The 13,282-nt window shown below is 34.3% G+C and overlaps 1 protein-coding gene across 3 annotated transcripts in view; it reads left to right on the forward strand.

The window, feature by feature from the left end:
- The window catches only part of MAP2 (microtubule associated protein 2), a 306,179-nt gene that overhangs the window by 80,815 nt on the left and 212,082 nt on the right, over positions 1-13,282 (forward strand). For 2 of the 3 annotated variants that reach the window (XM_009182940.4, XM_009182939.4), the window contains exon 2: positions 2,465-2,514. The exons of the other annotated variant lie outside the window; for it this stretch is intronic. The gene's annotated coding sequence lies outside the window, so the exon portion shown is untranslated. The remainder of the gene's footprint in view (positions 1-2,464; positions 2,515-13,282) is intronic. 3 annotated transcript variants of the gene reach the window in all.

The raw sequence follows: 13,282 nt of genomic DNA on the forward strand, positions 1-13,282 counted from the left end.
TAAGAAACTATGCTTAACAGGAATGTTCCAAATATTCTCAGTTTATGGCACCCTTAGTATCTCAGTAATTTTGTTTTCAAGGTGCCTCTAGGCCAAAAGATGTACCTGACAGTTTCATTTAAATAACATAATATGTTTAAGTCCTAACAACTTAATAGCCTTTTGAAAAAATAATACACATAAATTGAAAGCAAATCTATTTTTGTTTTTGAAAGCAAACCCACAATCACTTACTAATGGGATTTGTGCCTGTTGAATACTGCCCAGCCCTCAAACCTTGCAGTCACACTGGACACTATTATTCTTATTTCCTTTAATTTTTTATGGAAAAAAAGGTTTTTGGTAATTCTTACTTCATGTTGATTTTCATGCAGTATTTGCTTTTATATCACATACATCATCAAAACCCAACCTTGCAAAGCTGTAACATCATTGAGAGGAATGTAGCATGATCTAATATTGAAACCGCAAACCACTTTAAGTTAATAGTTTTTATGCTGCCTAATGGATATTGCTGTGGGTTTTTTGTTTTTGTTTTTGTTTTCATATATTGAAAACATTTTGGCCAGGCGCAGTGGCTTTTGCCTGTAGTCCCAGCACTTTGAGAGGCCAAGGTGGGTGGATTGCTTGAGTTCAGGAGTTTGAGACCAGCCTGGGGGACGTGGTGAAACTGCATCTGTACAAAAAATACAAAACTTAGGCAGAGTGGTTCACGCTTGCAATTCCATCTACTATGGAAGCTGAGGTGGGAGGACTGATTGAGCCTGGGAGGTTGAGGCTGTAGTGAGCCATGATCACACCCCTGCACTCCAGACTAAGTGACAGAGTATGACCCTGTCTCAAAAAAAAATAAAAGAAAAAGAAAACATTTTACCATTCCCCTGAGAGTTTACAGTGGTGCCCTGGGCCACCATGACAGTTAGGGAGCTGTTGGCTTTATAGCCAAAAAATAATATTTTTATCCAAGTAAAATAATGTCAGTTGTTTGAAATCAAGATAGATATACTGAAGGCATTAATCTTAAATGTCCTTTATAATTTCCTCAGATACTTAAAAAAAATCTCCACAGATGTATCAACCTATCATTTCGTTATTATAGGACAATGTTTACTTTTCTTAAACACCTGCCCTTAGGATTAAAAATCAACTATTTCATATTCAGTTGTATTTTCTGTGGTTTACTAGTATTTTCTTTGTCTTATTTTATACTCTTCTTTTCAGTACATAACTAGTTTTAGGCTAATTTAGTTTTTGGACTTAGCATAGGAGTCTAATAATGAAACATTTCTAACGTGTACAAGAACATATGCTGTTTTCTATCCAATTAACTCACAAACATACTCCTAGAACCTAACTTGCTTTTTAATTACAGACTGCCGTAGATGCTCCCTATGGCGAGTGGAGTCTCTTTTGTCAGTTTGAAGTTGTTTTGTTTACTATCTGTTCAAGAGGCAGGCTGACTTTTGGCACCAAAGTTTTTTTTGTTTGTTTGTTTTTTTTTGTCCCTGGTTTACCTTCTTTAAACTTTGATTTGACAACATGCTTTTCTGCATATTTATTTCTCAGCATATTTTAGTAGCAAGGCTTAGGTGCAAGAAACCAATGGAAAGATTGATCGTTTACCACTGGAATTGTCTTATTTGAACTTTACTACCATTAGCAAAGGTTTAGACTGATTGTCAACCCAGGACTGAAAATCTACAGACTCTCTGTGCATATTAAATCAGATTAAAGACCTGTGTCAGTCTGTACAGACTTTTCTAACATAAAAGAACAGAAATGTATTTTTCACAGTTCTGGAAGCAGAGAAGTTCAAGATCAAGGCAGCAGCAGATTGGTTTTGCTGAGGTCCTGCTTCCTGTTTTTCCCTCCGCCTTCATATGGCAGGCAGAAGGTGTTAAGAGCGCTCTCTGTGATCTCATGTATAAAGGCACAGTCTACTTTTTATATTTCTGGGATCTCTTTTGTAGGGGCACTAATCACCTTCCAAAGGCCCCACCTCTAAATATCACATTGGGGGACTAGGATCTCAACATATGAATTTGGGGTGGAGGGGACATAAGCATTCAGTCTTATGACAGGATCAAAATGCATGAGTTTTATTATTTTTGATTAAACATCTCTTAAGAGCAATGGTAGTATATTAGGAACAGAATGTGTTAAAAATTCTTTTTGGTTGGTTGTTTTAGAATATGAGCATAGGACTTCTACTTTAAATAAGTATAAAATAAAAATAGGACGTAATTTTGGCATTTAATGTATGTTTTTTTCCAATAAAATGTAGAACGTACTTGTAAGCTTAAAGTTGTATTATACGTAACCGTTGTGTGGATGTGTTTCAGTCAGTGCATTTTACGGAGTGAGGAACAAGTCACTTCTGATTTTATCTTCCTCGTTAGTGAAAGAAAAAGCCAGATTGTTCAACTGATTTAACTTACTGGGTATTTTTCTCTTCTTCTTTTAGATTTTATTGATCTAATCCAAAGTATCTTATAACTTCTGGCTGGAATTAAGGTCAGTACTGTATTTGTGTCAATCATGAATAAACTGTGAAATAAAATAAAGGCATCATGGGTCTTTAGATAGCTGCATCAAAAATATGCTTGCAATGTGTGGTAAAAGCTGAAATATATTTCAGAGTTGGCTTACTAGCAAACATGGTTCCCTGAGTACTGTTTGTTTTTCTAATTAGTATAATTTATTTGGTTTTTGAATATTGAATTTATTTCATCTTACTACTACCTGAGTTTCAAATAATGAAAAAAAAATCCAACTCGAATTCATTTGTTTAATTAACAGAAATATTAAAAGAATGACTTCTTGGAAAGCTGACCTTTCAAAGAATGGTCAGCTTGCTGAATTTGCAGGAAAACATTTTGAATTCCACAATTATATACCCAACGAGGATGTATTTCCTAAAGAGGATAGAGTTGAAAACGTACTTTTCAGTAAAAAATTTCAGTTAGCAGAGTGTCAAGATGTCATTCCTTTTGTTCTGTGCTTTCACTAATTGGCTTTAATTGAGACTTGAAACTAGCTTAACTGAGTTTAGAGTAATAACAGAACCTCAGAAGGCCCTCACAGCAATAAGCTTGGGATTTTATTTATGCCTTCTATTTTTTTTTTTTGAACATGTATTCAGATTAAAAAAAAAAAAACTAAACACTGAATGAAATGAAGACTTTTATTGCTTATAAAAGAACAACATGCCAGGTGTTGCTAAACTTTTTGTATAGGCTTTTGATTAATAATTAACATAAAGGAAAACATTAGCTTTTCATTTACCCTTACACTAATCAGGAATTTTCTCTTTAAAGCCCATGTTTAACCCTTCAGATTGCAGTGTCTGTCATATAACAGGCACACTGTAAATGTGTACCTTTTCTGGCCTCAATTCTGACCTCACTTTCCTGCAGCCAAATACACATAAACACACAGACACACAGACACTCTCTCTCTCTCTCTCTCACACACACACACACAAACACACACACACACAGATGAAAAACTACGATTATTTCTCTTTTCAGGTACAAACTGTGCTTTCCTATCTTCGAAATCTGTATAGAATGAAGCAAATAGAATATATTAAAATTATGCCTATAGATAATTGGAAACTTAATAAAGAAAAAAGGTGAAATGTCTACAAGTATTGATTTAAAGTCTATTTATAAACTATATTATTTTATTAAGTGTTTTCATTTAGTTCGGAGTCAAATTTATTGAAGTCTCTCTTTTTTATTCACTTTTTAGCATATACTATGGATATTTGTGAGCATTTAAATGTGCAATTTTTAAAGACTTTTTGAACTTTTTTCTACTTTTACCCCTTACTAGACCCTATCCCATCCACCTACAAAACCAAAATTACAAGTAGAATGAGATTTTTGTAAAGTATACATCATTGAATCAGTAATGTTTTTAATGCACAGAGTTAAGTTTTAATAATAAATCTGTATGAGAGGTAAACTTTTCCTTTCTCTTCTTTAATAAGAAGTAAACTCTTCCCTTCCTGATTTTTTATTATATAGTTGATATGGTAAACACAGCAGTTTGCAATCTCATCTTGCTTTGACCACTTTCCAGAAAGAAAACTGAAAAGAAAAAAGATTTTTGTTAGATTATAAAAAAAGTAACTGTAATGCATAAAAAATTTTCATAATCTGATTCCCTAACCATCTTCCACATGGAGATTTCTGTTGTGAGAATATGAAAATTGAGTGTGTTTGGTCAAGATGACTTGCCTATTTTCAAATTAATAAATACATATACCAGTGAAAATAAAGTGTACATAGAAATGGAAACATGTTTAAACCTCTCTTTCTATCAGGTCTTCCCACTTGGATATGTGTGGTTTAGTATTTATTAGTATTGTTTTCCCTTCTATCTGAAAATGAAAATAATATTAAATTACATTCGATTAATCAGTTACCTAAATCACATTTTGTAAAAGCAGTTAAATGTAGTAAGTCTCTTAAAAATATATTAACTCACCAGAAACAGCCAAGTTATCAAAACAGAATATATATAATGGAAATTACCATTTTTTTCAACTGTAACTAAGTACTTTTGGTTTAAGATGAGAGTTTCCCTCACAGAAAAATCATGTTTTTTTGTGAAAATATTAGCTGAGCAAAATAACTAGTGTTGCCAGATAAACGCAAGCTACCGATAGAGGTATATAAAATAGAACATCAGAAATACCATTGCAATATTTTATCAATTCTGTGATGCATGTAATTTTACATTAAATTATGTAAAATTAAGTTATGCTATAGTTAAATTGACAGCATTTTTTTTTTCCTGGTAGTAAATGAGGTGTGTCTTGTAATGAATGGTATCTTAGATTTTATGAAACACAGTGTTACTGAATTTAGACTGGAAACGTGTTTTAATCTCCTAAAGTTATTACAAAAAAAAAAAGTCAGAATGAAGTCCAGAAACAAGGAAGGTAAATTTGGCATTGATTCTTAGCAACATTTTAGGCCACACTTTTTGCCTTTTAAAAAAATATGTATTGGTTTTTCTGATCTACTTCTTTTTCTTTATTATTAATACTACTACGAGCATTTTCGTATATTTTCCTCCAGTTTTTGTCATGGTTTGTTTTCATGAAAGGTAAATTAAATTTTCTATTCTATACATTCCAGTTACTTGAAAAGGTGATTTTTAATGGCTCTGTGATATACTATCCTGTGCATATTTCATAATTTATTTCACCATTTACCCATTGTTGGACATTCAGACCATTTTTAATATCTCACTATTATAAATAGCACTTCAACAAATACGCTTCTAAAATGTTTATGTTCATTGCTGACATTGTACTTAGGATCAATTTGTAGAAGTGGGATTATGTAGTGTAAAGAAATAAATATATTTGAGGTGACTAATGTGTACATTGTGAGTGTTCCACAAAATTATATACCAATATGCACTTCACTGGTAGCGGAAGCAGTCTGAGTTTTGCAATACTCATGCCAATATTGGAATCAGGATTTTAAAAATTTCACAGTTTGATAAGCAAATGATGGCTTCTCAATTTTAAAATATAAAATAGGAAACAAGTGCTTGTAAAGGAATACTCATGGGTCATTAGAAGTATCAATCTAAACAGCATAACTTGTTTTTTAGTTAGAATGAATAGGTAATGTTAATTTCATTGGTTCTGCCACTGTCAGCCTGGGAAGGCTGTTTGATCTTATGCTGTTGAAGACAGAATCAAAAGCTAAATGATTTTCATCCTTATAAAGATAGATGATCATGTTAATTATATTAATTATAGTTTTCTTAAGAAAGAAGTTGAGGACCCTAAGGAATGGGACAAGGGAGATGATCTTTAATAGAGTTCTCAAGTTTACTTACAGTGGAAATACTGCTCAACAAGTGACATGAGGTGCAATAGCTTTTCTGGAATTGTTTGGAATGCTGTGAGCAGAAAAGGACTAAGATTACTCTACAAATCTAAAAGTAAAATGTCATATTGTGTGCTAGCTAGTGCTTAGATATTTTATAAATTTCTCTCCTCAAAATTTTAAAAATACTTACTTTTCGATATTGATACTGTCTTTTAGTCTCATTTTGCAAAATCAAAAGTTAAAAAGAAAATATTGGATATAACTTGTTGCTATTTTGTATCCGTTTCTTCTTCATCCTATACACTAACCTTTTATCCTTCCTCTAATGCAGTCAGTACTTAGCATATATATTCCATGAAGACCCTACCTCCAACCCCATCCTATCTTGCTCCCAAAGAGGGATCATGTTCGTCGGACTGACACCTAGTGCTAAGGGATACATTGCTTAACACAAGGCTGTCAGTGCTATAAGACTTCCCCTGCCTTTGCAATTGCACTTGACTATATTAAAGTGTTCTGGTGGTATCGGTTGAAGTACCCGAGTTTGAAATTAGGTGAATTCATGCTTTCTTGGTGCTTAGAATTCTTAAAGAGATGATTTCCTATGAATTTTTTTGAAGAGATGGAGTGTCCCTCTGTCTCCTAGGTTGGAGTATAGTAACACAATCATGGCTCACTGCAGCCTCAAGCTCTTGGGCTCAAGTTGTCCTCTCATCTTAGCCTCCTGAGTAGTTTAGGACTCCAGGCTTGTGCCACCATTCCTGGCTATATTTTTTATTGTTTGTAGAGACTGAGTCTCGCTTTGTTGCCCAGGCTGATCTCAAACTCCTGGCTTAAAGCGATCCTCCTGCTTCAGCCTCTGAAAGTGCTGGGATTACAGGCATGAGTCACTGTGCCTGGTCAGCTGCCTATGATTGAATCATTAATATTTATCCGAAATTATTTATCAAAGCCCTGATTTTGATCCAGTGTTCCAGCACAGGGTGGATGCTGTGCTTCTTTTCTACCTGGATCTAGTCCTTCCTGCTAATTCTAATTATGCCCTCCATACTTCTAGACTGCTAAGCTGCTTGTGGTGTTCCTTGGTCAAGCCCTCTGATTTTATTATCTGTAAAATGGAAACAAAAATAACTTACACTTCATTTTAAGATTAAATGAGATATGGCCGGGCGCGGTGGCTCACGCCTGTAATCCCAGCACTTTGGGAAGCTGAGGCGGGTGGATCATGAGGTCAGGAGATCGAGACCATCCTGACAAACACGGTGACACCCTGTCTCTACTAAAAATACAAAAAAATTAGCCGGGAGCGGTGGTGGGCGCCTGTAGTCCCAGCTACTCGGGAGGCTGAGGCAGGAGAATGGCGTGAACCCGGGAGGCAGAGCTTGCAGTGAGGCGAGATCACGCCACTGCACTCCAGCCTGGGCGACAGAGCGAGACTCCATCTCAAAAAAAAAAAAAAAAAAAAAAAGATTAAATGAGATATTATTGTGAGTCTTAAAAATTGTAACTTTTAATCCGCTTTTAAGCGCTCTATAAAAATATGCTAATTACTTTATTACACATTGTATACTTGTATCAAAACACATTGTGTCTGATAAATATGTACAATTATAATAAATAAATTACATTTTAATGCAAAAAAAAAGACTCTTAGAACAATGTCTGGCATATGGTGATTGCTAAATAAATAGGAGTGTTTGCTCCATTGAGCCTTGAAAACAAACAAACCAAAAAATACTCTATTAAAGTCTTTTATTCTAGATTTTACATTCTGATGCTTCTCTTAAAACAGAAAATAAAATGAATGAGGATCTTTAAATTATTCTTATAAAAGCTTCAAATCATATAAATTAAAGAAGCCAGAACTTATGAGAGTGTGTGTGTGTGTGTGTGTGTGTGTGTATATAATGTATGATATATGTAATTTTAAAAAATATTTCTTTTATAGAGATAGGGCCTCACTCTGTTGCCCAGACTGGAATGGAGTGCAATCATAGCTTACTATAACCTCAAACTTCTAAGCTCAAGTGATTCTCCTGCCTCAGTCTCCTAAGTAGCTAGGACTGTGGTAGCATGTACCAGCACACCCAGCTAATTTTTTATTTTATGCCTTTTATAGAGACAGGATCTCTCTATGTTGCCCAGGCTGGTCTTGATCTGGCATGAAGTGATCCTCCTGCCTTGCTTTTCCAAAGTGATGAGATTACAGGCATGAAACACTACACCCAGTCCAATATATAGAATTTAATGCTGTATTTTAAACTGGCCAGAAAGTAGTTTCTCTATGCTCTGCTGAACAGTATTATATCTTTCATTAAAGATGCTGTTAACCTAAACAGCATATTGCACAATTAAGCAGACTTACACTTAAAACAAAACAAAACAAAAGAACAGTGTAGAAAATGCTAATACTCTAATGAAATAGGAAGTGGGGAGAGGAGGATGTTCTTAATGTCTAACCAGTAAGCTTCAGTGCTTTGAGCTTTCCAGAATCAATACAAAATTTTGATTAGCTTCTTGGTCAACTTCCAGTACCTTCTCAGGGAGATGCTATATTTCTCTTCCAACTTGCTTCATGTTGCTTCACACATTTCTTATAGACTTGTTATGCTTCATGTTATGATTATATTTGGATAGGTCCATTCTCCGCTAGCAGCCTATAGGTTTTTTAAGGAGAAACTGGAGACTACCCTTATGCGTGTATTTCTTTAAAATTCATTATATTTTTATATAATTCATTACATTATAAAATTCTTTATATTTCTTTAAAATTCATTATATAACAATTATAAAATTGTGAAGCAAAATATAAACAATTGTCTTACATATGAAGACTAAATATAGAGCTACATATATGTGTGTATATATGTGTGTATGTTATAATAATCATTAATCACTGTATCCTCTCTCTTGGCACCCTATCTTTCTCTCTTGAAAAAACAAAAAACAAAAAAAACCACAGATCCAATACTTGTTCTTTAAGATTCTTCCAGTGGGTAGTATTTTCGTATTCATCTTTCATGGCATCAACAAGCCTATTTCCTCAGTATGTCAGGCTGTCAAAATGAAAGAGCAATTCTGGAAGCACATATCCCCAAGATTCTTCATTAGGTCATGTGAAAAAATGAGGAGGGATAGCAAGTTTGTCTGCCACCCTCACTTCAACCTCCTCCCCATCTCTCCTGTTGTAAGTCATGTCATGAGCTAATTCCGTGATAGTCATGTTTTTAACAGGAAAGGATTACTTTCTATTAAAAAGAGAAAATATGTATTTATGATGCCTCAAATTTCAGAAAGCTTCACAAGAGAAAGTAAATTATCCTAAGGATTAAATGGTCTTTTCAGTTTGAAATGTGATTCTGGAAGCTTTGTATTTCTCCTTAAAGTGGTAAACAAGTAATTGGGCATTCTATAAATCTTTCCAGAATCTCAAAGTCACTTTGTATCATATGTAAATCTAATCATTAGAATCCTGGATTTTTGTTTTTAATAAAAAGATATTATACTATGCTAAATGTAGGAATCAAATAAAATGACAAAATAATCACCTTTTTCATAAGTTTTCTAAATTTCCCAAATTAAACCTAATAATTATTGCAGCTTCAAATATCTTAGGGGTGATTATTGTTTAAAGTCCTCTCTTTTTTTTCATGTGGGAAAAGAATGCTCTAGCTCATTCTTCATTTCTTAATTAAATGTAGTATCAAATGGCTGCAAAAGACAACCACTGGCTATGTTTTCATACAAACCCCATGCTTATGAAATCAATTCTGTGGATTTAATTCACTAACCAGCTAATCTTTATTCTTTTCCTAAATTCATCTGTGAAAAAGAATCCCATTCCAAAGAATAACACAGCTGATCTCTTTGCAGCCCATTTATATCATTAAAAAGTATTATAACCTAAATATGGGCCTTATATCTTATTAGGGTAGTTTGTAGGATTTAAAAACAAAAGAAATGAATTTCTTTTTTATGTAAGAAATTATTTATATTCTACTTATTGCAGAATAAGAACTGCATAGTAGTAAAAGAGATAAACTCTCTTGTTCCTCTGTGAATCAACGTGAGACTTGTTAAGCTTCATCAGTTATTCACCTGAGAATAGAAGATTATCCATCGTGTATTAGAAAAAAGGAATATGACATATAATACCACATGTGATAGATAGGTAAGTAGATAGGCATGCTGGTTTCAAATAGTTTTGCCAATGCACAATACAAGGACTTTACTTTCAGGCATGCTTTCTGAGTCAATTTTGTTGAAGAGGGTAAAATTGTGTGCCTTTTCTGAACTAATCTCTCCCAGTTATTAATAATACAAAAATGTTGAAAAATCATTTGCCATAACAAACCGACATGGATTAGGTTTCATTCTGTATTATTCAATGTCTTACGGTTATCAACTTTGTGTTGCTTTAGAGTCTTCTTTCTTTCGACCATTTCAAATCTAATTAGTGAAGAGTTGAATAAAGAAAACACTGAATGCATTATATGTGTACATCTATGTCTATCTTCTTTCTTCTTTCTCTCATTTATCTAAAGTTTTATACTCAATGCATTATATGTGTACATCTATGTCTATCTTCTTTCTTCTTTCTCTCGTTTATCTAAAGTTGTATACCTGTCAAAGTTTGTAGTTCAAAACTAGAGCAAGTGATCTCTTAGTACATTGCTTTTTGAATATTAATAAGTGTATTAGTCCATTTTCACACTGCTATGAAGAACTGTCCTGAAGTTGGGTAATTTATAAAGAAAAGAGGTTTAATTGACTCACAGTTCTGCATGACTGGGGAGGCCCCAGGAAACACAATCATGGTGCAAGCAGAAGCAGGCACTTTCTTCACCTTCTTCACAACGTGGCAGGAGGGAGTATGTGCGAGCACGATGAAGTGCCACACTTTAAAACCATCAGCTCTTTTGAGAACTCACTCACTATCATTAAAACAGCATGGGAGAAACCGTACCCATGATTCAATGACCTCCCACCTGGTCCCTCCCCTGACATGTGGGGATTAACATTTGAGGTAAGATTTGGGTGGGGACACAGAAGCAAACCATATCAGCAGGTATTTGGAACTGAAAGTACTATTGTCTTCATTTTATGAATCGAGAAACTTAACCATTAAACCAGAAACAATTTTTATTTTTATTTCATTTATTTACGTAGAGACAGAGTCTTATTCTGTCACCCAGGCTAAAGTACAGTAGTGTGATCGTGGTTCACTGCAGCCTTGACCTACCCAGCTCAAGTGATCCTTCCTGCCTCAGACTCCTGAGTAGCTGGGGCCACAGGTGCACACCACCATGCCAAGCTAAATTATTTTCTTTTATTTTTTGCAAAGATGGGGTCTCACTATGTTGCCTAGGCTGGTCTCAAGCTCCTGGGCTCATGCAGTCCTCCTGCCTCAGCCTCTCAAAGTGCTGAGATTATAGGTGTGAGCCACTGCACCTGACCCAGATAGAATTTTTATAAACAGAGCATTGCTCTGTGAAGTATGTTAGTTCTTAGAAACACAGAAAAGTCTTTTATGGAATAACAGTAAGTAGAAAAATACACATTTATCTAAATGTAACTACTTACCTATGATATACATCATTTAGTGATGTCTTAAACTATAAGATATTGATCTTCAGAATAATAAAGAGAGTAGAGAGTGGGCTTGATATCATTTGCTTAAAGATGCTTCACCTAGAATGAATATATACTTTTTCCACCTTTTCCTCAAAACGATTGCCTTCTATTAGTGTTCTGCCAGAAGTAGCTCTCTGGTACAATACTAAGGTGCAAGTACAAGCTGATCTACTTTTAAAAAAACAGCTACGGTGGCATCTTTAAGGGGTTTTAAGTCAGCCATAAGGAGTATCAGACCAATAGAGGAGAATAAATTAAACAACAGGAATAAAAAAAGGGAAGGGGTAAGGAACTTATTGAAAATAAAGATGTAAGAATTTCCTCCTTTAAAATTTATTTAAGTTTTGGAAATATGGGGTAAAAAATGAGTCAGCGAGCAGGATGTTTAACTTGACAGGCAACTTCATAGTTGCAAACCATTTCAAATTTCATTTCGACTTTCCATTATCCCTTAGAGACTTGAAGACCTAATTTAGACCGTCTGGCTACACTATCACAGGGGGAGGATTTGTGCACTTAGGTTACCCCTTGGGGTTTTCTACCTGTTTGGAAATTAAGATGTAAAGTACTATTGTAGTATGTTAGAGGAGTGTACTGGCAGGCAGTTAATTTCCTTAGGTGAAATTAATGCTCAGAGAGAAATTGTACTTACATATTCAGGCTAGGCTATTACATAGGCACTTCAATGGCAATGGAGTGAAATTACCTTTTCTTCTATTTCATACAAGTGTTGTACAACACAAAAATTACATAATCTTCCATGTTAATAATTACTAATGTTACGTTAAAATATTGTATGCTATTGAATGATTACGCATGTACTGGAAATGTACACCCCACAGGGTATTTACCAAGTTTCACTATCAGGCATCATCCTCTCTCTTCCACCATATCTGGAATTGCTGTGTTCCTCTTTCATTGTAGAGACTAAGTAGATATGCATTAATTTTTTGATTTTCTTATATTTAGATAGTTTTTGTAAATTTTCTTCTTGGTGATCACTGAAGTTCTCCGTTAGAGACTTAGTGGCAAATGTTATTTTAACTTTGTGCTTAGAAAAGAAGGACACTCTTCACCTTTACATAAATGTAAAGAGGATGCAAACATCAAGTACTTCATTGATTAACAAGAAAACTTTTAGAAATGTCATGTGTTTTGTCACCACAATGTGTGGCACGATACTAGCCAATGGCATAAAAAGTGTTTGAAATGTGATGTGATTTACTTTTGCTTTCAGAAAAGTAAACAGTTTCTCTTTGGATTGAGCATAGTATCTTCTTCATTTACATGTCATGGACTGCTTAGAGAGTTTTTACAAGTTCGTTGTCTATCTCGTAAAGCCCACGTAATTGTAGTTTTTGATATGTATCTCTTTATTTCATCATTTCGACATAGCCATAAATGGTATCCCACATAGATATTCAAACAATGTACCATTTACTAGGACATAGGAATCCTAGCCATTAGCTAACATGACCCCACGTGGAAATACACCACTTTACGGAGTGGAAGGGCAAGGGAAGCAGATGGGGGAAGAAGTATGCTGCTCAAAAAATAGAAAAGTATATATAAAGAAATCCTAGCCATGAGGTGAATGATAGCCAAACAGATGTTTTTTAAAAAGTAAAAGAAAAAAAACAAAAAGTAAAACAGCCTGGATGATAACACATTTTTGCCTGGTCCAGCCTTTGGGAAACCAAATTACATTCTTTCGTCCCATAGTTTCAGCATGTATTTTTATCGGAGAAAGAGAATTTGTACATGATAATTTTCTAAATCACACTCTAAAT

Source organism: Papio anubis, chromosome 10 (genome assembly GCF_008728515.1).
Source record: "Papio anubis isolate 15944 chromosome 10, Panubis1.0, whole genome shotgun sequence".
Classification (NCBI taxonomy): Eukaryota; Metazoa; Chordata; class Mammalia; order Primates; family Cercopithecidae; genus Papio; species Papio anubis.